Genomic DNA, 24,580 nt, shown 5'->3' with positions numbered 1-24,580 from the left:
TCTACCTTATAATCTGTATGTTATTTGAAGTGTTGATTTCTACACATACATATTTTTGTATGGTCAAAGGCACTGCGCGCCGAGTATATTAGTAAATAAATAAATTATACACATGTTTCATGAAACGCAATTATTACATTTTTATTTTGATAATTCGTTCGGTTATTTTCATACAACATACCTACTGATTAGATTATTCTTTTTAGTATTTTGTAAGGGGAACAACTTTGTAACAGGTAAAGATGCCGAGATAGTTATTTCAGCTGTCGAATCAATCTCGCCTAAGGGTCGAGTAGGGCCAGCGTTTTTATAAAAAAGTCTCGGAATAACTCGAGAAGGAAGGCAGAGGAATGAGGAATGGTTGGCTGTTTGTGTCCCGTGCCATTGTTTTCCATGCCGAATGACGGTAAACAGTTTCGTGGCTCCCATAAACAGCCCGCATCTGCGCGGAACCTGTATACATTTATATTATTATAATGTAAATAATTAAATATATCGGGCTGGCGTAGATGTATTATATTTTATACCTTCTAATAGCATTCCACATTCATTGAGGTTAGGGACTGAAATATGTACGTCTGTATAAGGTATACGCAGTAGATACTAAAGTTAATTATGGTATTTAGTTTGTCTGTCTGAATTTTTATACCCAACCTTGCCCCACCGAATAATCCAATACCAAATAAATTAATGTATCTTATTATTTTATTTTTTAATATATTCCACAAGATCTTTTTAATCATCTTACCGCCTACTTCTCAAATTTATTTTTTATGGATAACTTACACACCGCCATTTTTGTAATATATGTAGGTATTTCATCAAGGGCGCAGTAAACAAATTATGTTCATATGTAATATTAAATTTATTAAGATTTTACTATAAAAATATTGAAACACAGATAGAGAACATTTAAGAGAAGGTACTATATAAGTCTAGGGATTAACAGGGCTTATGACCTGTTATTAGCCGGTTTTAAGCCCGGTAAATGCCTCGACTTTCATATTCATCATCATCATTCCCTTTTCGTACCGAATGATGCGTAAGCTCTACATTTTGTTTGCATGAAGGTAAGATGATTAGTCTTATGTTTCAAGTGCTAGTCAAGTAACTATGAAATATTCAAGTGTAAAAACAGTTTTTTTATAAATATTTCATATTAACCAAGTCGGGCATCGAACCTGAGACCTCATGCATAGTGGGAAAACGCGCCCACCTTTACGCCACGAGGCGAACTTGCATATTCAATTCTCTTAAATGTACTCCATATCTGGTTATATGTTAATCTTAATGACTCCACAGGGGGTTAAATCCAGTCCTCGTCTACAAAAATTCAAACAAACTCGAAATATTCTTGGATTATAAAGTTTTATACTTGAATACATTATTATTTATTTATTTGATTAATTTTACAATACGCCCAGGGAGCATTTACAAAAATAAAACAAGTACAAATATAATGAAAAATTCAAAAACATGTAGAAACCAAAAAGGTATAAAATATAATATGCCTTTTATATTTTATATGCATTGGATACTACTGAATTTTTTTTTTGCTTGGTTAGTTTATTACTTCCCACCTCGTCCTCTTCGGGGTCTAATGGTCAGCGCGTTTGCCTACCATGCAAGACGTCTCGGGTTCCATTCCAGACATGGTTTAAATGAATTGAAGAAGGTGTTTTTATACTGGAAAATTTCACAGCCCCAGGACGTATGTAATAAGAATGATCAAGCTACACTGCGGTTGGTGTACCAATGCAATGCCCTATGGCCCATTAATTTCGAAAATGGAATGGTGATGATAAGTTTATTATTAATAATATTCATTGAAACTTGGTGGAATTTGATTTCTGATAAGGTTGACTATTTTCGATAAGTTTTACCTTAGATTAATAGGGTCTAAAATTCGCCATTCAAACTTACTGTCAAAATAGTTTTTAAATAAACTCAATTATAAACGGGAATCCTTACAACCCATGTGGTTTGTATTTAATGTTGACGTGTTTAAATATTTTACATGTGGTGCCATTGAGGTGAATTTAACGAAAATCGAACTGAATAACATCATTTTTTAAATACATAAAATAATATCACCTACGTTTATTTTTCAATGTAATAATTGTGAAATTGTTTTCTGAAAACGTTTTATTTTCTCAAAAGCTTTACCCTTTGATGATCCCTGCGGAGAAGCGGATAAAATAAAAGTAATCTCGCAAAAATAAAACAAATTAAATATTTGAAATAATTATACGGTTTCATATTTAAAATAATAATTTGTCTTTATAATAAACGAGTATGTAGGTATAGGATTGAATGTGCGTGTATTGTGGACGTACTCGTATAATATTTCTACACGAATGTATGTACAGATTCATAGATTGTATACATTTAATAATATGTATACATACACCTTCGTCTATCAATGAACACGAATGCGCGTTGTAACAATTTACTACGATAATATATGAAAGGGGCGAATGTATCGACAAATTTTATTATTGAGCTGTCTTAACCGCTGAACACGAGTCAGATCTTCATTCGTTCGTCGATCGAACGTTTTGAAATATTTAAAGTGCAGACTTTATTCATACGATTTTTTATTTATTTATTTTATTTATTAAAAGAAAACAACAGCAGCTACAACAAAAAAATTCATATTTACAAATAAACCAATATTATAGGCCAATTAAAGTTTTCTATACATTACTAAATACAATGTCAAAAAAAGAAGAAAAAAGCGTACATTGAAATAGCCACTACATATGCATTTTAACTAGCACATGCACTGATTAGGAAAAACATGGTCAAAAAAGTGTCCTGACGAAGAGGGTACGTTTCAAAACCGGTAGATTTAGAAAAGTAGGTGAGTGGTTGTTTACAAATATTTCGTAACATTTCGTAAAATGTTTGACCACAAAGCTAATGCTTTCAATATAAAAAATAAACATTACAATGTTTGGTTTCACCTGTTTGTATTTATTTGAAGATTAATCATCAGTGTGGCCATATATGAAGCTAAGTGTAGCCGCATACATAAGTGAAAAAAAATCGAATTTCTTTCTTCTCTACCCTCGCGAGAAGATTCAGAATAATAGATGGATCTTAGTAATCTATTATGCGTTTTTGTAATTACCTAATTTAACTTTTTTTTTTTAATAATTTTTTTTTTTTTTTAATTTAGTACTTGTCGGTAGTGCTGTATTTAAATGAATAGCACCCCACGAGTTAAAAAACTCATCTTGCAGTATGCATTTATATAATATTTTGAGTGTGCTACACGAATCTATTAACGCATGCTTACCTCTTGTGTGGGTGTGATGTCACGCTAGTCGACATACGATACAAGAATTCATTTATCTCTCTTATTTTTTTAAATGATGAATTTTTAAAAAAAATATTGCAACAGAGAGGTTAAACATTTATTTTTGAGAAGGGCATATGGAAGTCCAGGTATTTGCTGGGCTTATGACCTGTCATTGGTTGATTTAAGTGGCCACTTTACACACTGTGTAACATTCCCCATTTTGCCTATGTTAATACATCCACATTTATTCAATTCTTCTATCTGTTGATTTTAGTGAAGTTAAAGAACTGAAACCTTTGTTGCTGTGAAGAAATTCTTCTGTTCGAATTGTGTCACATACCTACTAGGCAACGCCTGAAAACGATTTTCAAATTATCACTCGAACCAGCTGGTTTTATTACATCAACAGATGGAAGCATTGAAGAAATACGGATGTTCAAACATAGGCAAACTGTTAAATGTTACACACTGTGTAAAATGGCCACTTAAACCAGCTAATGACAGGTCATAAGCCCCGCAAATACCTAAACTTCCATATTCCGTTCTCTAAAATGTTCTCCATCCCCGTTGTAATTTATTCATCATAATGTCTCCCTAGGGTGGGAAATCCAGTATTTTGTCTACAAATATTTAGACGAGCTCAAAATATTGTCTTATCTGTTATTTTATGTAATATGGAATTTTATTCTTTTACTGGGCTTATGACCCGTCGTCGGCTGGTTTGCGTGGTTTGCACTTGACATATAGTGTAATATTAACAATTTCATGTTTGACCATCCTGATCTCTTCATTCCTCGCGTCCGCGTATCCTCCTTACGAAAGCGACCGATGGCCGATCGAAAGCTTCGTGCTAGAGGCCCCGTGTTTACGTATTCATGCCTTCGGTGTCTAGTACGTCGGTGGCCGACCTATTCTTTCATAGTTTTCTAATGGTCGTTACAAGTTTCTTCCGACGACTCGGCCGCAGGTTCATTATTTCTTTGTTTGGATTCAAAACGTTAAGTTAGCTTATTCTCATTGTGTGACGGACTGGCTCCTTCGTGGGAGGTACGCAGCTTGTTCCCGCGCCGAGTTCCCGGATTATATTTACACTAGAAATATGTTTATTATTATATAAACAAACGGTTCATGTCCTCAACATAAACATATCGACGATGTTTGGGTAAAAGGCGCAACCCCAAATATAAAAAAAGCGTTTTATTTTTGAAAAAGGGTGTTTTTAGTATCGTCCTATTAACGCAACATTTTGGCTGAAAGACACAAAAAATCCGTGCAGTTTGTTTTAAAAAAGAATAGATGGCATATTTTTATATACGTATGAAAATATTTATGATTTAAAGAAAATACAAACATTGTCATCATCATAACCCTGTCTGCTCCCGGTGGTGCATAGGGCACTTCATTATAACATCAAATGCAGCGTGCCTCGATATTTTGTTACGCAAAGTCAAGGTGGTCGGTCTTACGCTTCAGGTACCAGTTCAAGTACAGTGAAATATTGCTGTGTTCAGCCACTCTTGAAACAAATATTTCCTCAGGGCCTCAAGCAAGGCAGGCGAATGCGCCAACCACTACACTACGAGGCCGATTTATATCCAGTCCATTTCCTTTTTCGGGGTTTTTACCTGAGAATAGCAGTAGTCGGAAACGCTCTGCAGGGTTATGGCCCTGTTTCACAGACAGAACTGTATTCTTTATCCGCCCGGACACAGAATACACTTTTTTGTTATTGTTTTCTTTATATGACCAATAACTTACATTTTTTTTTATGAAGTCACTGTTATATTTATATTATAAAAGAGTGAAGCCGTGATTAATATTTTTTCTCTCAAAAATGTAAAATAATTCTTAATTTCATTGCAACAGAGAGGGAAAACATTTTTGACAAGAAAAATGGAAGTATAGGCATTTACAGGGCCTGACCTGTCGTTGGCTGGTTTAAGTGGCCACTCAACGCACTGTAACATTCATCATTCTATCCATGTTTAAACATCCACATTTACTCAACCCTTCCGTCTGTTGACCTTTGTAATAAGCCCCAGACTTTCGTATTTCAGTCTAAAAATATTATCTTCCCTGTTACAATAAATTTAGATCTAAATAAAGCCCGCAGGATGAAACTTATCCTGTTTACAATTTTTCTAAAAATATTGTAAAATAATTATTTAAAATGTGTACTATTCATAACTGCGCTATTTAATAACATACATTTTATAGCACTTGCGTTATCTTGTAATATGGCGTCCCGAGAACTAATTGTTTACATTTACAAGTAATCTTAAAACACAGCTGATGAAAAAAATATGTTTACTGTTGTAATACAGTGTCCTTAGCGCAGTGCGCGTACACGGGCTCGGAATATAATATTTTATTCGTTTACGAACCATAATAACGATAGAATATTGCATTTCCTGCAGTTAGAGAACGCATTTTGAGACTGTTAAAACTTTTAAGTCGGTTAAACAAATCAAAAGATACATTATGTCATTATTTACACACTATGATAACATGTAGTATCAGGTGTTTAAAAAAAGCAAATATTTGTAGGATTCAGTTTTGTTTTTATTGTGTTCGAAAGAATGAAAATACACATTTATTTTTAACTCTTAAAAGACTTTTCTTTGATTTGATTTCTAGGGAGATGGTGCTGTAACGCAATGTTACATTTAGTAGAAGATGACGTATTTTTAAATACAGGTATGAAAAACAAAAATTAAAGCATTTTACTGCAAAATAAGACCTCATTATTTGGAAAATAAGATACGTGTATCATGCCTTGTGATCTATGTGGACTCATGGGGCATCATTACTACACATTGGTTAAATTAATTATATACAGCAAGTGAGGCCCTCACTATCAAAGATAACCAAACTCTAAATATAGAATCAAAAGCGGCCAACTGCGTATGTATTTTTTAAGAACTAAATATAACTTCAATTGATAACATATTTGATGAAGCATCTATCAAACAAACTTTCAAAGAAAAAAAACCCACTAATTTTTACAATTATCTTATTTTTTTATTTTAGTATATTATTATATACTAGCAGACCCAACAATCATTGTCCTGCCCCAACTTTGGCAAGATACTTTTCATTGATAAGTAGGTACCTAGGTACTTGTTTGTGATTAAATTCCAAAACTAAAAATGGTTTATATTCAAATATTGAATTCCAGTAGGTATCTAGGTACTTGTTTATGGTTGAATTCCAAAACATTTTATTTTTTTCAAATATGGCATTCTTTTTGCAAACGTCAAAATCCGGTCTTCTCAACAACGAAGGGGTGTACTTATGTAAGAATACGATTTTTAAAAATGTACTGAATATAATAGATATTATTTAGGTATTACCGAAAATCCAGTAAAAAGAAATAAATGGGTAGAAATATAAGGAATTTAAGGAAAAAATCTGATTGAGATCCACAAAAAACGAATGCTGTTTGTAAACATTAAAAAAAAAACTTTTTTATACACAAAAAACCAACATCTTTCAATTTTTTTGTAAATGCATTCCTTTTGAATGCAACCCTGGTAGATCGAAAATATTTATGCTCCTTACTTCTTTTTTACATATTAGATTGGAGATTTCAATATCTACGAACACGCACAGCGTGAAGATCTATATTTCTCTAAAAACCGCACGTAAATCGGTTAAGCCGTTTAGAAGAAGTTTAGTGACATAACACGTACAGAGGAATTATGTATATATTTGAATAAATCTAGGGATAGTAGCGAGAGGTTCTATTCGGTAATCATTGAAAGGGGGAAAGGGACAAGACCACAAAATGTGTTCAGAAGATTGATTCGGATATCCGCAGCAGCACGAAAGGGAATCAACAATATTGAAAATAAATAATTTGTCATTAAATTAACCATATCCTTATAAAAACTGCGTAGTCCAGTGATCGGGGATAACCCAAGAAGATTTTAAGCGCTGACGGATTGAAGGAAAAAAGAAAAGTAACCCTATCTGAAGGTAGAATAACGTATTACATTAACATATTACAACAGAGATGAAGAACATTTTAAAGAAGGCAATACAAATGTCTAGGCATCTACAGGGCTTATGACCTGTCATTGGCTGATTTAAGTGGCCACTTTACACACATTGTAACATTCACCATTCTGCCCATATTTGAACATATATATTACTTTAATTCTTTAATCTGTTGATGTTTGTAAGAGCTGAATCCTTTATTTATGCAAGTGAGATATATCTAACTGAAAAAAAAAATTACAGTAAAAATATATTTTTCGTGTACGCCTTACCAGGAATCTAACCCAAGCTTGCACTGTAACACAAACTGCTACTAATCACAACACCTTGAGACGAAAAAAAAAGTGTTTTAAAAGTGGACAATGATTTTTGGATGTTATGAATGTTTTAAAAAAAAGTACATTTTAATGTGTTGTTGCGTCGGTAAAGGGTTACCCCAGTGAGGACACATTTTTTATGTTTGATATTTTTTAAACAGTCAAAATTGGATAAATCAATTGAAAAGTGATAACTGAAAATATTAAGAAAATAAATATCCACCTAGTGCATGTCTATAAACATAAAGGCATACTTAAAATATTTTTGATTAAATAAAATATTTTAAATATGCCTTGTCTCGCATAAAATTCTTTGCTGATTCAGGATACCCATGTTAACATATATTATTTTTATAACTGTATTAAAAACCCCCGTGAATATACTTCAATACTCATTTGAATACTTTCAAAAGATTATTACTTACTCGTATGCCATAGTCTTTTTTCGTGATGCGCTTTAAATGCAATATTAAAGGGAGTAGGTACACTATAAAATACATTTATAACGAAAAGACATGAAAAAAAACTTTTTTTTGTCTATCTATGCAAAAAAAATCAGCAGTTCATTTCATTCATAACATAGATAAAGTACCTCGAAAATATTTTTAACCTTTTATATATACGAGTATTTCTTCGATAATATATATATATTTTTAAACAAACATGTATTTAAAGAAACATAGCAGGAAGTGCATACCAAATTAAATTTATTTTACAGGTTTTTTAAAAGTATCGTGATTTAATTTACAGTTGCCTGTAGAGATGATGATTGGTCTTTTGAACATCCCTACCAAAAGGGGTGTATCTTTTCCATGCTTGGATTACCAGTTTTTCCTCTCTTACTGTATATTTTAATGCATATTGGTGGTTTAGTTGTCTTAGATTTTTTATTGTTTTTTTTGGACTATGTTATACATCTGTATCTTTAAATTTTATACTACGCACTTATCTTTTAAAAACTTTTTTTTCAAATGACTCATAATATGTACATCGTATATGGCAGGTGTGCTGTTATGTACATAAATGTAAATTTAAAATAAATATTAGGCAAAAAAATACTGCTTCAAACAAACAAATACTAAAAAAACAAACAAACCATCACGCCGCTTCCCCGTAGGGGTAGACGGAGAGGATAGAACGCCATATCACTCCGTCTTTGCTTTCAAACCTCGCTTCCTCTTCATTCATACATCTTCTTATGCACGCATGCCGATAACTCCGATATTTGACATGTCCGTTTTTAAGTACTTGTTGGATTCGGTCATGCCATGTCTTTGGCGGCTTGCCTCGTTTTCTACATACATACGTATCGTAAATTCTTTTAGCCATTCTTTCGCTGTCCATTCGCTCCACGTGTTCTAACGAACGCAGCACTCCTTTCTTGATTTTGTCGATAATACAAGTCTCTAGTTTGTGCACCTGTAGTACATCGTTTTACCGCACATTCGCCTGAGAGATCGCGTTTCGACAACATTCAGCCTTAAAAAAAAGAATAACCCGCTAAGCCTCTTTATACAGGCTTGTCACTAGGTGGGAAAGAGGGGATATGGAAGGAGGTTATGAAAAATACACCTACTTTAAATTTTTGGAGAGGCGTTATGTTTTATTTTACAAACACATATATATATATGCATGTGTTATATTCTTTTATTTATCAAACTTTGCTTTTGTATGACAAGTGCGTTAATTAAATAATATATATATTTTTTTTTAAATTTCGTTTTTCATTGCAAAAAACATTACGACAATTTAATAGTGTAGTGTACACAGTTCTTTGAAACTGATCTTACCCACCGCACACAGCTTACGCTTTCATTTACACGAACACAGCTGTTACGTAAGCCAACTCCCTGAAGTTAAGTCTTCACATTATTTTTTCGATACGTCATTTAATTTTAACTTTTGCGATTTGCTATTTGTTTCATTTTTTCAACTTGTATTTACCTAATCAAAATAGGAAGAAGTTAGCTAGAAAAGGTTCTAAGAATAAAAATTAATACCTGCCATCAAAAATCTTTTGTTTCTTCGAATATTTTTATTGTTATTTAGTAGTTTTATTTTTTTTCATTTTATATATTGAGTTCGGTATTGTTTTTCATTCGCTTTTTTATTATTTAAAAACATCCATAAAAATATGCATCCATACTAGAGATGAGCATTTTTATTGAACTGTTTCGTGAAACTTTTTATAAATAACAGTTTAGAGCGGCGTAGGCATTAAATATAGTACCTGCAACTGCTAGAACAGTTTCACGAAGATAAATTTAACTGTTACTTGTAACGATCTACGCTGCTAAAATTATATTTTAAGCCCAGTAACCGTGAACAATAATAAAAAAAGGGAAACTGTTTTAGCTGTTTAGGGAAATAATTATTTTTAAATAACTGCTTCATTTTTTTTTCCACCTTTTCTGGGATTTTTAAATATGCGTTATTTTGACGGTGCTAGTAGAACTTTCTGTATTTCTAATAAAAAATGACCCACTTCTATTTTTTTTGATGATTGGTTCGTTGGATTATGTCGTCATTGCGCGCGTTCATAATTGGCGGGAATAGGCGTTATGATGACGACAACGTTCGTTGGGAAAATGTTAAATTTTAACCATATTTATCGTATTTTTTAAAAAATATTGTTAATTTTAAACTAAATATAGTTTACGAAAAAATTCTCATTTTTTTTGTAGATAAGTAATGGATTTAACCCCAAAGGAAGTTTATTGAAATTGATATACGAGTTCCACAAGACAGATGGATATCATTTTAGGAAAACTATATGTTAGGGCGGTGCGAAGGTTTTCACGATCACTATTATCAATGTGTTTTGTATTTATTCCGACGTTTCCAACTAAGTTTACCCTGAAGATTGCTCCTGCAATGGAAACCGATACGTTGGAACAAATCCAACACATACGGTATCACCCAAAAAAGGAACATTAATGTGTTAAGCATTTACAGGGCTGATTATCTGTCATCGTTAGGTATATGTGATCGCTTTACCATTCTTCCATTTGCATTTTCTTTGTTTTGTAAAGAACCAGGACTGAAATGTTAATTGATGTTGATATTCGTCCGAATTATTTTATCTTAGACAACGGCTTAAAATACTTTTTTCTTTACTTTTCGGACCAATTAGATTAATTTTTAAATATTCTGAGTCAGTACGTCTTAATTTTTAAGATTGCCTACTGGATTTGACCTTCTTGACTGATAACAGGTCATAAGACATATAAATGCATGGATTTCGATATTCTCTTCCTAAAAATTTTATTTATCTCTGTTGATATATCCATAATATTGAAAAAAAAAAATTAAGTAACACAGTTAAAAAAACGTTATATTTATTATGTACGCACAGTACCCATTTATTATATTTTCCTCTCCTATATTATTAAATATGTCGATGGCGCAGTTTTGACAGATTTATATTAATTTGTAACAAATAATTATTTATATCACCCTGAGTTAGGTATATGTATATATTTATTTGAAACATGTACATAATGGGTAATTGTTTTAGGATAAAAGTTGTTATGTAAATTATCACAGCGTTAAGTTTATTTATTTCATTACGAAATCATTGTCTAACAAGAGAAAACTATTGGTTTTTTACGGCAATATTTTTGTAGAATTGAAAAGGAATGTTTCATAAGTAAAATGAATAGTATAACTCAAAACTTCGAATTTTGTAGTTATCTCTCTATGGAACTGAGCCATTCATGTATGTAATTTTTTTTTTTTTAATTTCAGATTTTTTTTGGTTTTATCGGTAGGGGAGAAGTGGCCTGATGAGGCCGGATTAAGCTACCGGGCCGTAAGCTACTAAATAACCTGGGTAGTATTGACTGCAAATGCGATTTTTTAAACTTAAGTATCATTTATACGAGGATAACATACATGATATGGTCTTGTCCCAGCATTTGGACTATTGTTCACATGTGAACAGCAATTCGTAGGACAGGACATTGTTCCGAGACATTGTCACAAAGATGGACGGGCAGGTAATCTCCGCATGACAATGACAACCCCACCACAGCGCGTGACCCTGTTGTCCCCATGTGAACGCGCACGGACATGACCGTAGGACTACAGCGACTTGCTCGACAATATTTAAATGCTCTTTTTTCTCCACGTGAAAATGACACATCATTTAATTATCTACGTAGTGATATATTTTTATTTTTCATATTCCAATAAAATTAGTGCCTCTAAAAATGATATACAGAAATCATTAACCCTTTTCTCCCTGACGCGGCGGTCCAGATTTGTCCTGGTGCAAAATAATTCATATACTCGTATCTCTCGTATAAGAATGAATTTGATGTAACTTATCGGTACATATTTAAACATTTTTGAGTAGTTTCGGCATTTTTGAATCAATTCATTAAAAAAATAACCATGAAGATCAGTTTTGCGTATTACGAGGGTTTTGTACGGTCAAGTGAGGTCTATTCTCAGATTAATAATTTGCTAGAGAAGCCCTTTTGCTCAATCGCATAGAACTAAAGCGTTCCAAATTTTTGGTATGGTTTTTAGATTGACAACAAACGTTCAACGGACGGTTTCAGTTTGCGCTCGCAATTACTTCTCGCCCTGAGTACCTGCGGCCCGTTGTATTGATGTACACTGTAGCTAACTTATTGGATAATAATCGAAAAATGGTTTTTGTCCATATGGGCGACTCTATTAGCCAGTGGCATATTATAACTAAAATATTTTTTATTTATTTTTGTAAATATATCGTATTGAAAACAATAATAGCTTTTTAATATAGCAACTTCCTGACGGTACAAATTTGTATTACTTTTATTTTTAAATATTACATATATGAAATTCTAAAAAAGAACAAAAATACATCATTGTTTTCAAGCCATAAAATAACATCATTCAAAAATAAAATGTTCAAAATCTCAACAAAATCTTCTTTTAGGGATCAAAGGGTTGAACGAGGTATGAGAACAAAAATGAAGTATTAGATCTGTGACTTTTTTGTGTCTAGAATATATCCGGGTAAAATTGTAAAAAAAAAAACAAAACATTTCAATTTAAAAAAAAAAAAAAACACTAATTTTAGTTTTTTCTGCCGACCGGTTTTAAAACTACACTAGCTTCTTTGTCAAGGTATACTTAAGTAATAAATTAAGGTATACTTACTAAATATAATTGAATTAAAACACATTTATTTTATTAAAATGAATAACCGCATATAAATATAAATGAATAAAATAAATATTTAAAAAAAAATTATATGTACCCAATGAACGTGATAATGCGTTCCGTTAGAGCATTGAGTAAGTGTTTTATTTATATATCGTGGGGTAATAACTAAAAGTAGGTACCATCAAAATCAGTATTTTGAGTTAACCACTAAAACACAACTTTGTATCTTCCTCCACGAATGCTACAAATAAACAAGTCGTGATGCATTTAAATCATAATATTACGATGTAAATTACCCTTCTATATATAACCTTCTTGGCCCTTTCAATACTTCCTGGAGAGCTTTCATTATACAATGGTTATGGAAGGGCAAAATTAAGATGTTTTTTGATATTCGAAAATATGTGTTCTCAAAATTTGAACGTAAACTAATTTTATGTAATCTAAAGCGAAATAAGCAAGTTTATTTTTATTAAATTTATTAAATATTTCTATAAACACAGTTACCAATTTTTCTATGTCTACTGGTTTTGAGACGTACCCGTCTCTTCGTCAGGATACCAATTAAAGTAACATGCCATGCATATCCCACTATACTAAAAAAGAGATAATGATTGCTGCCCTTGCGATGGACTCATCTCACAGGACGTCCTCATATATTACACGATTGTCCTATGTTTGACGTCAGGGGGTTAAACTGCAAACAAATGCGCGCACAAAACGGCCAAATTTTTGAAAACCTGTAGAACGTAAAAAAAAACGAAGCCACCGCGGAAACGTATATTGACTTTCTGAAAACCTCAGTAATAAAAATGAAAAAAAAAATAATGAAGGAACGGACCTAGACCCGTTAAAAATAGCTGTTGAACAAAATATACATACTATAAAACAACTTTGTTTGCATAAGCAAAGCCGTAAACCCAGAACAAGAGGTAATATATATTATATATTTATATTCACATTTGAATGACAAATAAATGGAATTTAATTAAATTAAAAATAATAATGACAATTATGGATTTATTATTGACTAAATAATTTAATTTAAAAAAGGCTTCATAAAATAAACACGCGGCATCATCATGCCACATCTCCCCTATAAAAAAAACATTTTTTAAATCAAATTTTGTGTTGTGAATTGGTTGGCGCTTTCGCCTACCATACACGAGGTTTCGGAATCGATTCCAGGAACCAAGGGAGGGTGATAAGAAAAACAGGTTAAAAAGGTGGTACTCATTGCCATATTTCATGTTCCTGGACTGGCACCTGAAACGCAAGACTGATTACCTTACCTGATGATATGATGATGATGATAAAGAAATTTGTGCAGCACTAATCGCTACTAAACTTGCTCGTTGCTGTGCATTCAGATTGTAATATTTTATTGAGATCTAGTCACGGAAGTGGGTGCATTGCTCCGATCGTTCCTCATGTTATTACTTTGTATTTTAATAGAAGCTCTCGAATTATAAACCTACCCAAATTGAGGTATTCCACCGAATACCTGTTCTTACCTCAGATATTTTTATGACATCGAAGTATTTTTATATCCTTTGTAATAACCAAACATAGTTGATAACATTTAAGCAGACTGTAAGATTCATTTTTTAATAATTTTTTTTTTTTAAATTTATTTATTAACTCTTACGAATTATAAAATTCATATTACAAAAATAATATATCATTTATTTTTATACTCTGTTGTTAATAATAATATTTTTTTACACCTTTTGAAAAGTTTGTCTAAATCTTTTGTTTAGTTTTGTCTGGTAGTTTATTGTGTAATTTTAGTCCTTGATTTATTAGTCTCGATTGTCCTTGTCTTATTTTGGAATGTTGTATGCGATATTGTTCTGATATTTTTTTAACGTTTTAGTTCTTCGTCTACAATGATATTAGTGGCTAACTTATGAATAAATTTTAAAGATTCTAGTTCAAAAAGTTAATTAAATTGAGTTTCTTTAAAGAGTTCTTTAATTGTTGTTAGATAAGGGAGGTACACTAGCTTCAATCTTTCATTTTGCTGTCGTTGTAGTCTGTTTATGTTTTGGTTTCCTGTTCCCTATAGTTGTTGCATATAACGTATTTTAGATTTGGCAAAGGCTTTATACATTGGATTTCTTTCCATTTTTGGATTAAAGTTTTAGATTTTTTTTAAAAGACTCGATAATGTTGCTATTTTGCTAAATTAATTATTGATGTGAGTTGTCTATGTCAATTGTCTGTCTATTGTTAATCCTAAATATTTAACGTGTTTAGTTTTAATTAGTCGTTCTTAGTTTATGTAAGCATCTTTTTTATGTCATATTTTTCTAGGTTAAACATTAATAACATTACATGTTTATTCATTAAAAGTAAGTAAGTTTCTGTTTGTCCATTTAGTCAACATAAATAGGTCATTGTTTATGTTTTTGTTAGTAAATGCATCAGTTTGGTTTTTGTAAAATAGACCTTTGTTGACGGCATACATTATTCTTTTTCCTTTAAAATTATACAATGAAGAGTCATTTATATTTAACAAGCTAAACCCGGCAATTCTTTGCTATTGCTAGATTTGAGTATAGTCGTAAATGGATTAAATGAACACAATCGAAAGTTTGATTTTTGTGTTTCGGATAACATAAATTGTGAGGATATCTACGTCCCATCTCAACACAGTTGGGAGTGGAGTTGGGACTTATTGTCTCAAAAAATGTACAAATAACCTTATGTATGTAAATAAATAAATAAATGAGGATATGCGGTGACAGTGAATTTTGATGAATAAGTATTTGAAGATAGTTTTTCTGTCATTGTCTTGAAAACGCATCACCGATACTGTGCACAAGACAACTGCATATAGGACCTTTTATGCCTAACTGAAACAGACAAAATCGACGTTTCGTTGTCCTGTTTTCCGCATTTTAAATTTGAACCCGTTTTGTTATTGTTTTAGACAGTATATCAGAATAAACATTTTTGTATTAGTAGGTACGGTACGGTACGTCTTGCATTTTTCAAAAATATTTTTATTTGTATACCGTGCGGTTGAAGACAGCGGTTAAAACTGGGCATTTTTACGAGATTTCGGATGGTTCTAGTTTCCATAATACACAATTTATCTATAAAAAACAAATCTTTAAAGACTTACTAATGGTAAAAACTTAGAGTTTGGAAAAAAAATCACTGTTCTAGTCCATAATCAAGGGAGAAAATACGGGAATACGTTTGTATTAAGAAATGTGAGAACGCGTTTCCTCGGAAGATTAAACATTATAAAGTTTACAAAACTTTACTTTATAATGATAAACAAATATACGTTAAAATGGTGGTGTAACTTTTCATTGGTAAGTAAGTACGTACGAACTTGTTTATGATTGAATTCTAAAACATGAAATAATTCATTTTCGTATATAGAATTCTATTTGCAAATCTCATACTTTGCTCTTCTTACCAACGGTGGTATATGGAATACGATTTTCAATAATGTTATTTTAGTTATAGGAAAAATCCAGTTAACAGAAACAATTAGGTAGAAATTATAAGGAATTTAAGGAAAGCATCTGATTGGAAGCCATAAAAAACGAATGTTCTTCGTAAACATTTAAATACAATTTTTTTTCAAAAGTAATATCAGTCAATTTTTAGTATACGTATTCTCCTCGAATACAGCCATAGTTAATAACGAATAAAACATTTACGCTGTTTACTTTTTTTCTAAAGAACAGATAAAAAAAATTAAGAGTTAAAGTTAAGAGTAAAAAAAATTAAAAATTACAAATATACCCATGGCAAAGCCCAGTGTTTTGATAAAAACCGCACGTATAATGGTCCAGTAGTTATTCAGTCTATTGAGGACACACATACAAACATTGCTTTTTGTATAAATATATATAACAGTGGACCCAAGATCGATCCTTGTGGTACACCAAGATCCACTTTTTGCGTTTGAATTTTATTTTCATTTATATAGGTATATTGTTTCCGATCTGTTAGGTATGATTTCATCAATTCATATTTTTGACATTTTACTCTTATGTTAATAAGCTTTTTAGTCATGGTTTCTAAATATACAGCATCATAAGCTTTTTCAAAGTCCAAGATTACTCCGGTGATTACAATACCTGCGTTCATGTTTGCTTGTATGTAATTGATTAAATTCAAAAGAACAGTCCTGGTTCCTTTTTTTCCCCGAAAGCCGTGATTGTTGAGAAATAGTATATTGAGATTTTTTATATGATCCATTAATCTCTTATAAATGTATTTTTCAAATATTGGGTTGAATACTGTAAATTTTCAATTGATCTGTAATAACTTTGATCTATTTTATCACCTCCTGTATATATTGGAGTGATACTCTGCTATTTTTAACTCATCTAAATAAGTACCTTCTTTTATATGCAGATTAATCTTTGTATAAATTGGAACAAGCGTGTCTTTCAGGATTTTCACTGGCGATGGTTTAATTTTATCATAACACGGAGAAACATTTTTATTTCAAATTATCTATAATTTTTCTGATTTCTCCTATTGTTGCGGGCCTAAGAAAAACGGTAGCATTTATTTGGTATTTTTGTTTTTCTGGTATATTTAAATATAGTACATTTATTTTGTTCACAAGTTTTTTTTCCTATATTCGTATAAAAAAACATTTAATGTACCTGTTATACCTACCGTATTATTTGCTACTTTTCCATCCATTTATTTTATCTCCTTTATATTGGTGATGGTATTTTGATGTCTGATTTAATATTTATCAGTAAGCATTTACAGTTCTTTAGTAAGTATATTAATTGATTTTTTAATTTAATTTTGAAATTTCTTCCCACATTTAAAAAATATAATTCATTAATAAATCTGTTATGGTTGGTTTTTGTTTTTTTTTTTTAGTATGTTTCTTAGATTACTTGTTTGATTTCTTCAACTGGTAATCATCTTCATCTTATAAATGAAAAGAAAAAAACAATAATAAAAAATAATCAACAATACTTTGAGTATGTCCAAATGTTTGTTGACAGGCTGGATTTCCTCCCTAGGGAGTGATTTAGATCTGAATTTGTTGTAACAGGGAGAAAACATTTTTGAGAAAGGATATGCAAGTCTAGGCATTAACAGGGTTTACGACCTGTCATTCGCTGGTTTAAGTTGCCACTTTATACATAGACTTTTTCAGAAAGACTTTTAATATTCAAATTTATGTTTTTCTAAAAAATATATTTACATTACAAAATATTATTACATTTTTATTCATACATATGTATATAAATAATTCATTAAAAAGTCAGTAAAATTAGGTACACGTAAGAATAACAAATAGGTACACAAAATATCGTTTCGTTTTTTTCATCTGTACTCTCGCCTTCATTTGTAAAAAAATGTAATTTTTTTAATAAAAATAAATAAATTTAAAAGATCTAAAAAATATTTTATTAAAGTAAGAGAATCTTTTAACAAAATAACTCCCTCACAGACGTGAAAAATATAATTTTTTAAAGTTATCTTTATTTAGCATAAAGGTAGCCCTTCTAACAGGCATAACCTTTGCCAGGTTAATTATGTGTATCGGATTGTATTCTTTTTATATTCTTTATTCAGGATAATTTTAAATGGGTTCAACTACGGTACAACACTTACAATAATTATGCTTGTATAATAAATGGGGAAAAACATTATTTCATGTAAACCATGGCAGGAATCTAACTCGAGACATCTTGCATCAGAGTAAATGCGCTTACCACTAAACCGCGGGCCAAGCATAGTCAAAATCTGAACATCGTATGTTTACGTGTAGTGTAATGTGAATAATTCGCAATTCAATTAAAAAACATATAGGTTTTAAGTATGTATACTCTTTTAAAATGGTATCTTCTTTTGTACGGTTGAATACTGAATAACCATTTAAAAATAAGTAGGCACTCGTATTGGTATCCATTATAAAAACTGATCAAAAGAATAAATAATATGTTTTAATCGTATACAATTATAATTATTACGTACGTCCCGTCCCGCCTACAGTCCGCATTGTCCGCAGACATCAAATTGACATTTATTGTGTAATTTTTTGTATTTCAATTTTGTAATTTAGTAGCTAAAATAGAGTAAATTGCCATTTGAGAATAACATAATAACAAAATGAACGGCTAATTTGTGTATCAAATTATGTATTGTAATAACAACGGCAGATACCCTACGCACGCGCTCAAGTATGCGCTTTGGGACAGGGTGATCATAAGTGCTATTTATTTGAAAATTAATATAGAAAAAATGACAACCATCGTAGATTTGCATTAGTAGTAGGTTTATATCAGTGCGTTTTCACGACATGCAAGAGGTCTGGGGTTTGGTTCCCGACGTTGTAGTCATAAAATATTTATTTAAAAAGTGTTTTTAAACTAGAATTTTTCTAATTTTCACATTTTCAGTAAAGATTTCAAAAGGGTTTGGTCTGGTCTAATATTATTTTACAAAATAATATTAACTATGTATCTATATGCCCATGATATTTTAGCTCGGGTTAATCTTAATGAACCTTACCGTATTAAATTTCATTAAATAAAATCAAACCTTACCGTAACTTGCGTACTAATGCTGTCTTTACCGTGAGAAATTTTAGAATTAACGTCAGATTCTTTTCCCCTCTGCCAAAGATCAACAGAACAAAATCTCACTAAACAGTACTGTCGATGTGTTCCTCCAGCAACGGCAAGCATTCAAGATGCAAGCGCTGTTATCAGTCCTGACTTCAAAAATACACACTTACCATGCCATGAATATGCCTATTGTACATTTAAATAGATTCTAAGATTGTTGAGGTAAAGTAAATTCATTTTACTAAATATCGTTAATGCCAATCTATCATGCCTTTCATAAGCCCGTTATTTTGCTTTAAAAAAAGTTCGGAGACTAATCATTATACCTCCATGTAACAAAAGTGATCAAGATACGCTGCGATCGATGAACCAATGCAGTGTCCTATGCACCGGAAAGAAAATGATGATGAGGTTTATATTTGTTTGTAAACCATATTTTACCTAATTTTATTTTATATTATATAGGAGTTCTGGGATAAACTCATTTAGGAAAAAGTATAATATAACAATATTTGTTTATAGGCGTATTTATGTTACTTTTAACGATTGTGGACAAAAACAGAATCCAAAAAATGATCAGTTATAAAATAACAATAAATATCGATAAAAAATATATCAGCATAGTGAACGTTTTCCAGATCGACTGAAGTAATATTATGTGTACCAAGTATACATTTTTTTATTCACACGTTCTGTAACAACTGATTAATATATTTGATTTATTATTGATTTATATGTAAGCAATCTTCAAAACGTACTGCATATTCATCGTTTCATTATCCCTACATAATGGTGCATAAGACGCTAAATTAGTATTTCAATTGCAGCGTATCAGGGTTCATATATACATGAATAAAAGATGATCTGTCTACGCTTCAGGTGCTAGTCAAAGAACTATGAAATAGTGTTAGTGAATATCCGTACTTAGATAACGATTATTTTATCTCAATCTTGCCGATAATCAAAACCGCGACCTCAGTATGGTTAGCAAAAGCACTAACTAGTACAGCACATGGTAGACGAATCTTCACTCGATTTCTTTTTTCTGAGAGTAGCCACCGAGTTGAAATTACTCATTTAAGATTCTGATCGACTCTGATGCCATACAGTTATGTGTTAGAAATAGAACCAGAACCTTGGACGAGCGCTTTCAACTCGATGTCTGGTTTTAGGTAAAAATTCTAGAGAAGGAAATCAAGACGAAGATAAGTCAGCTTCGTTGTGTACAGGTTGACGTATTTCCCTATCACCATTGAGGTTTCGAGTTCGATTATTGAAAGAGTGGGCCTGAAAAATTGATTTCAAAGTTTTTATAACTGCAGTATTTCATTTTTGCTGAACTATCTGAAGAGTTGATCACCTTACTTTCATGTAACTGATGATCAAGATAAGCTTCAATTGGAGTACCGATTCAGTGCCCTATGCACCACTGGGTGCGAAAATGCGGATGATACTGATGACGATGTGCAGCGTTTCGAAAAAAATAATATCTACAACAATAATATTAATATATATTTTTTTGTACAAAAGTATATTTGAAAACAAAATAACAAAAAACGAAAACCATGTTAGCATTGCATAAGAAGGATTTTTTATTATTTGCAAAATAAATAAGTAAATGTGTTTGTTAACATGCTGTGAATTACAGGAAGCTGCACTTTGCCGTCCATCTGCCATAACCAACTGCTAGTTTCTACTGCAATAATTACCCAATGGAGCTAGCGTTCTCCGCAAAAAAGGTCGACTCCACACTCCGAAGTTGAGTGACAAGTGTTGAAATGGTTTCACCACTATGATGAATTGTTCCACGTAATAACACCTTTCTCAGGCTTGTAAGAGCTATAAACTTGTATTTAAAAACGCGTCGAATAAGTACTACTTGCTTGCAATATTAAATGTGCATGCGCTTTTTTACATTATACGGTACAATTTACCGATAACTGACGTAACTTACAAGAGAAATTCCGTAGTTTAGTATTTTACTTGTTTATATTATTGTTAGTACTGAATTAAATGAAAAACGTTTGTCCTTAATTTAGAAAATATTTTTTCAAAAAAATTATAATAAAAAGAGCCAACAGAGCTTACGTTGTCAAGCAATTAACCGTATTTTTAATGTATCCTGAGGAACAGCTACACATCTCAAATACCTATGTTATGTAGTTCTATTGATTACTCATATTATTGTCAGAAAAATATGTTATACCTTAGTGTTATGTTTGATTTAAACAGAAATGCAATTTTAATTTTATATCGTGTATTTATTTATTTTGAAACTTCTAGTACAAAAAATACATGCCCTATGACGGGCTCATTGCTGAAAGCAATATATTTTAGCCAACCAAAAAAAGACTGCACAAAAGAAAAATTAGTCAAATTTGTACTCTAAATTTTTAAAATATAATTATATGTACACATTTGTATTTATCTTCCAATTTTAGCTGTAAATAGTAAAAATCCTTGTGTTTCCTATACACATGCATGATGGGGAATGCGGGATAAGTTAATACGTTTGGTAGGACACAGGAAGAGGATCCCTGTAAAAATACGTATAATAATTAGGGAAGTTTATGGTTCTAAGATTATATTCGAATATTTCGGGCGCTTCTTGAAACTGCCCAAGGAAAGAGCAGTTTTAAAAAAAAGAGGTTGCTCATTCAAAAATCTCATTAAAAATAATTTCGGTCTTGTTTTTAATTAATTCTCAATATACTAAAGACTAAAGTTGATTACGCTTTATTATATTTTAATCGATCGATTGCGGTGCTAAATGGACCTATAGGTGCATATAAGGAAAATACGAGTAAAAAAAGATAAAAAACATCGAATGTCAAGTATATTTTCCGAAATGCATAATGCAACCTAATAGATTTTAATTAAGTGAGTGTAATTACTTTCAATCCATTGTTTAAGTACGGTACGTCCATAAAATTGCTAGCGATCACGCCTTATTCATAACCAGTATAAATTAAATATACAAAGCTTTAATTAAACCTTAAATAATATATTAAAAAAACCTACTCTCATGCATAAAATAAAATAAACTCACATGCAAGGTAACTTATTAACCGTGCAGAATATTATATGAATTCCTTTTTGGTTCCAAGTTTTTGTGGTGCATGATCATTGTAACAATTATTTATTATTCACATTAAGGGCAATTTTATCGCACCCGCTTACGTGTACCGCATAAATAATTGCATGGAATATGTGTTTTTAGGTAATAAAGCCAAATTATAGATAACATCAACGAAATCATTGAGAACAATAATTGGAGTTTTTAACACAATCCACTCATTTAAAAAAAAAACGAACGTAATACTCGTATTATACGTTTTACTTCTGAATTTAAGATTCACACAACCGATTGATTGGAACAATCAAATAATTAGAAAATAAGCATTTAAACCGATATGTTGTTCTTATCACCATTTCCTAAATTTCAAATAAAATCATAATACGGCGTTGAAGTTCCTATGCAAACTGTCCACAATTCTGAAAAAGGAATGAAGTTTTTTTTATGTATCACAACGTACATTTTTCTGTTTTACCATAGGTACGAGGTAGACATGCTAAATAAGCAATACCTACTAAATACATGTAACGGGCGTACGCGCGAACAGAATCTAAAAATTTATTATGAATTATTAAGTAAGATTTATTCATTTAGTTAGTTATTTCTTTATTTAGCTTTATCTATAACTTTATTGCGCGTCTAAATTAGTTAGAATCTCTTGAGAATAAGTCATGTCGAAAAAAATATCATGACAGCTTTATAAAATAAGATTACATAGTTATTTGTTTTGGAACGTAAAATCTAAGAAATTTTTTTTTTTTTTAAATTACATGTGTTTCAAAATTTTGCTTTCACGTACGAATTACTAATCGATCCGGCCTTTTTTTATAAAATTGTGATTTTTGTCAACATTATTTTTTATTTGCTAATTAAATATTTAATTGGGATATTAGTAAAAATACTTTGATTATAATGTATTTAAATACACTGGGTATCTATTGATTGTTTATTTTTGCATAAAAAACTTATACCTCTTAATTTATTCAACATGATTAGGAGACATTTAAGGGAACCAACAGTTCCATGCTTTCTACAGACGGGACGGACCGCGCATGTTATCTTAATATGCATGTTTTTGCTTTTTTCTTCTTTTCTTCCCATCCCCTTTTCTCTCTTCATAGTAACGTGTAGATTTGTAGCTTATTTCTGTTTCAAATTTCGTATAAAATTTTAATGTTCCAAATATAAGAATACTTAGAATATGTTTATGTACTCTATTATTTTCTCAAACTAAACGGTTTGGATTAGCAGGAAGAAATTGTTATGAGGCATTTTTCCCGCCTGAATACATAAATAAATACCTTTGAAAACATGCTTTTAAAAAAAATCTGTATTAAAAGACTTAATATTTTCTGTGAAATAATCTAAGACGTTTTCTGTACTAGTGTATTTCTACGTCATTTTGGAAACACAGAAAAAATAATGAAAAATCCCCCTTACCTGGAAAGTGGCATCTTAGTTATCTGTCATTTCCTACATCTCGTGAGCTGCTGTTAGTAATTATTATATTAATAAGCTGAAATGAACTAAAACATTTGATATGGTAATTTATTTTAAACGTGTAAAGCTAGAAATGTGTAAAGAAATATATAAAAATACCATTATTTACATATTTAGTTGTCTAGATTTTATACCTTTTATTAATCAAACCCGGAATATTTCTAATGTTGTGCTCCGCTTTGCTATTTTCTGACGTTCGTGTCTATCCTGTCGATCGAAAAGCGGAAATTATAAATATGCATGCAAAAGAAATGCGTTAAACTTATTAATTATGAATACAAATCGTTATGTGTAATAACTTATTTCGAGAGTTGAAGTCAAGTAGAATGATAAAATTTTAGTCCTCAAAGTTTACGTTTAATTTTCGTAACTTTGTCCTTATAAATACGGAAAAAAACAAACTTTTATCTTTACATATATAATTCTTCTGTACGTGTGATGTCACTGAACTCCTTAACGCCTTAAAATGTTTTACGTGCGATTTTCAGCGAAATGTAGATCTTTGCGCGTGTTCGTAGATATTAACATTTTCAATCGAATCTGTAAAAAAAAAATCTTTTTTTCGTCGACCTTAGGTTAACACAAACAAAATAGATAAATGTTGTTTTTGAATGTTTACATACAACATTTGCCTTTCATGGATCCCAATCAGATTCTT

The 24,580-nt window shown here is 31.1% G+C and overlaps 1 protein-coding gene and 1 long non-coding RNA gene across 3 annotated transcripts in view; one reads left to right on the top strand and one right to left on the bottom strand.

Moving 5' to 3' along the window:
- Nucleotides 1-24,580, top strand: part of LOC148284560 (protein bric-a-brac 1-like) — a 368,530-nt gene that overhangs the window by 32,157 nt on the left and 311,793 nt on the right. The gene's annotated exons all lie outside the window — the stretch shown is intronic.
- LOC148284563 (uncharacterized) lies at nucleotides 20,455-22,803 on the bottom strand. The gene is made up of 2 exons (XR_015824507.1): nucleotides 22,396-22,803; nucleotides 20,455-21,883 (listed from the first exon to the last, which is right to left on the bottom strand). It is a non-coding gene; the product is annotated as an uncharacterized LOC148284563 (long non-coding RNA).

Source organism: Micrasema longulum, unplaced genomic scaffold (genome assembly GCF_059751315.1).
Source record: "Micrasema longulum isolate JH-2025_06_02 unplaced genomic scaffold, ASM5975131v1 h1tg000110l, whole genome shotgun sequence".
NCBI lineage: Eukaryota > Metazoa > Arthropoda > Insecta > Trichoptera > Brachycentridae > Micrasema > Micrasema longulum.
Note: the sequence above shows the minus strand (reverse complement) of the source record. Positions and strands in the feature narration are given on the sequence as shown.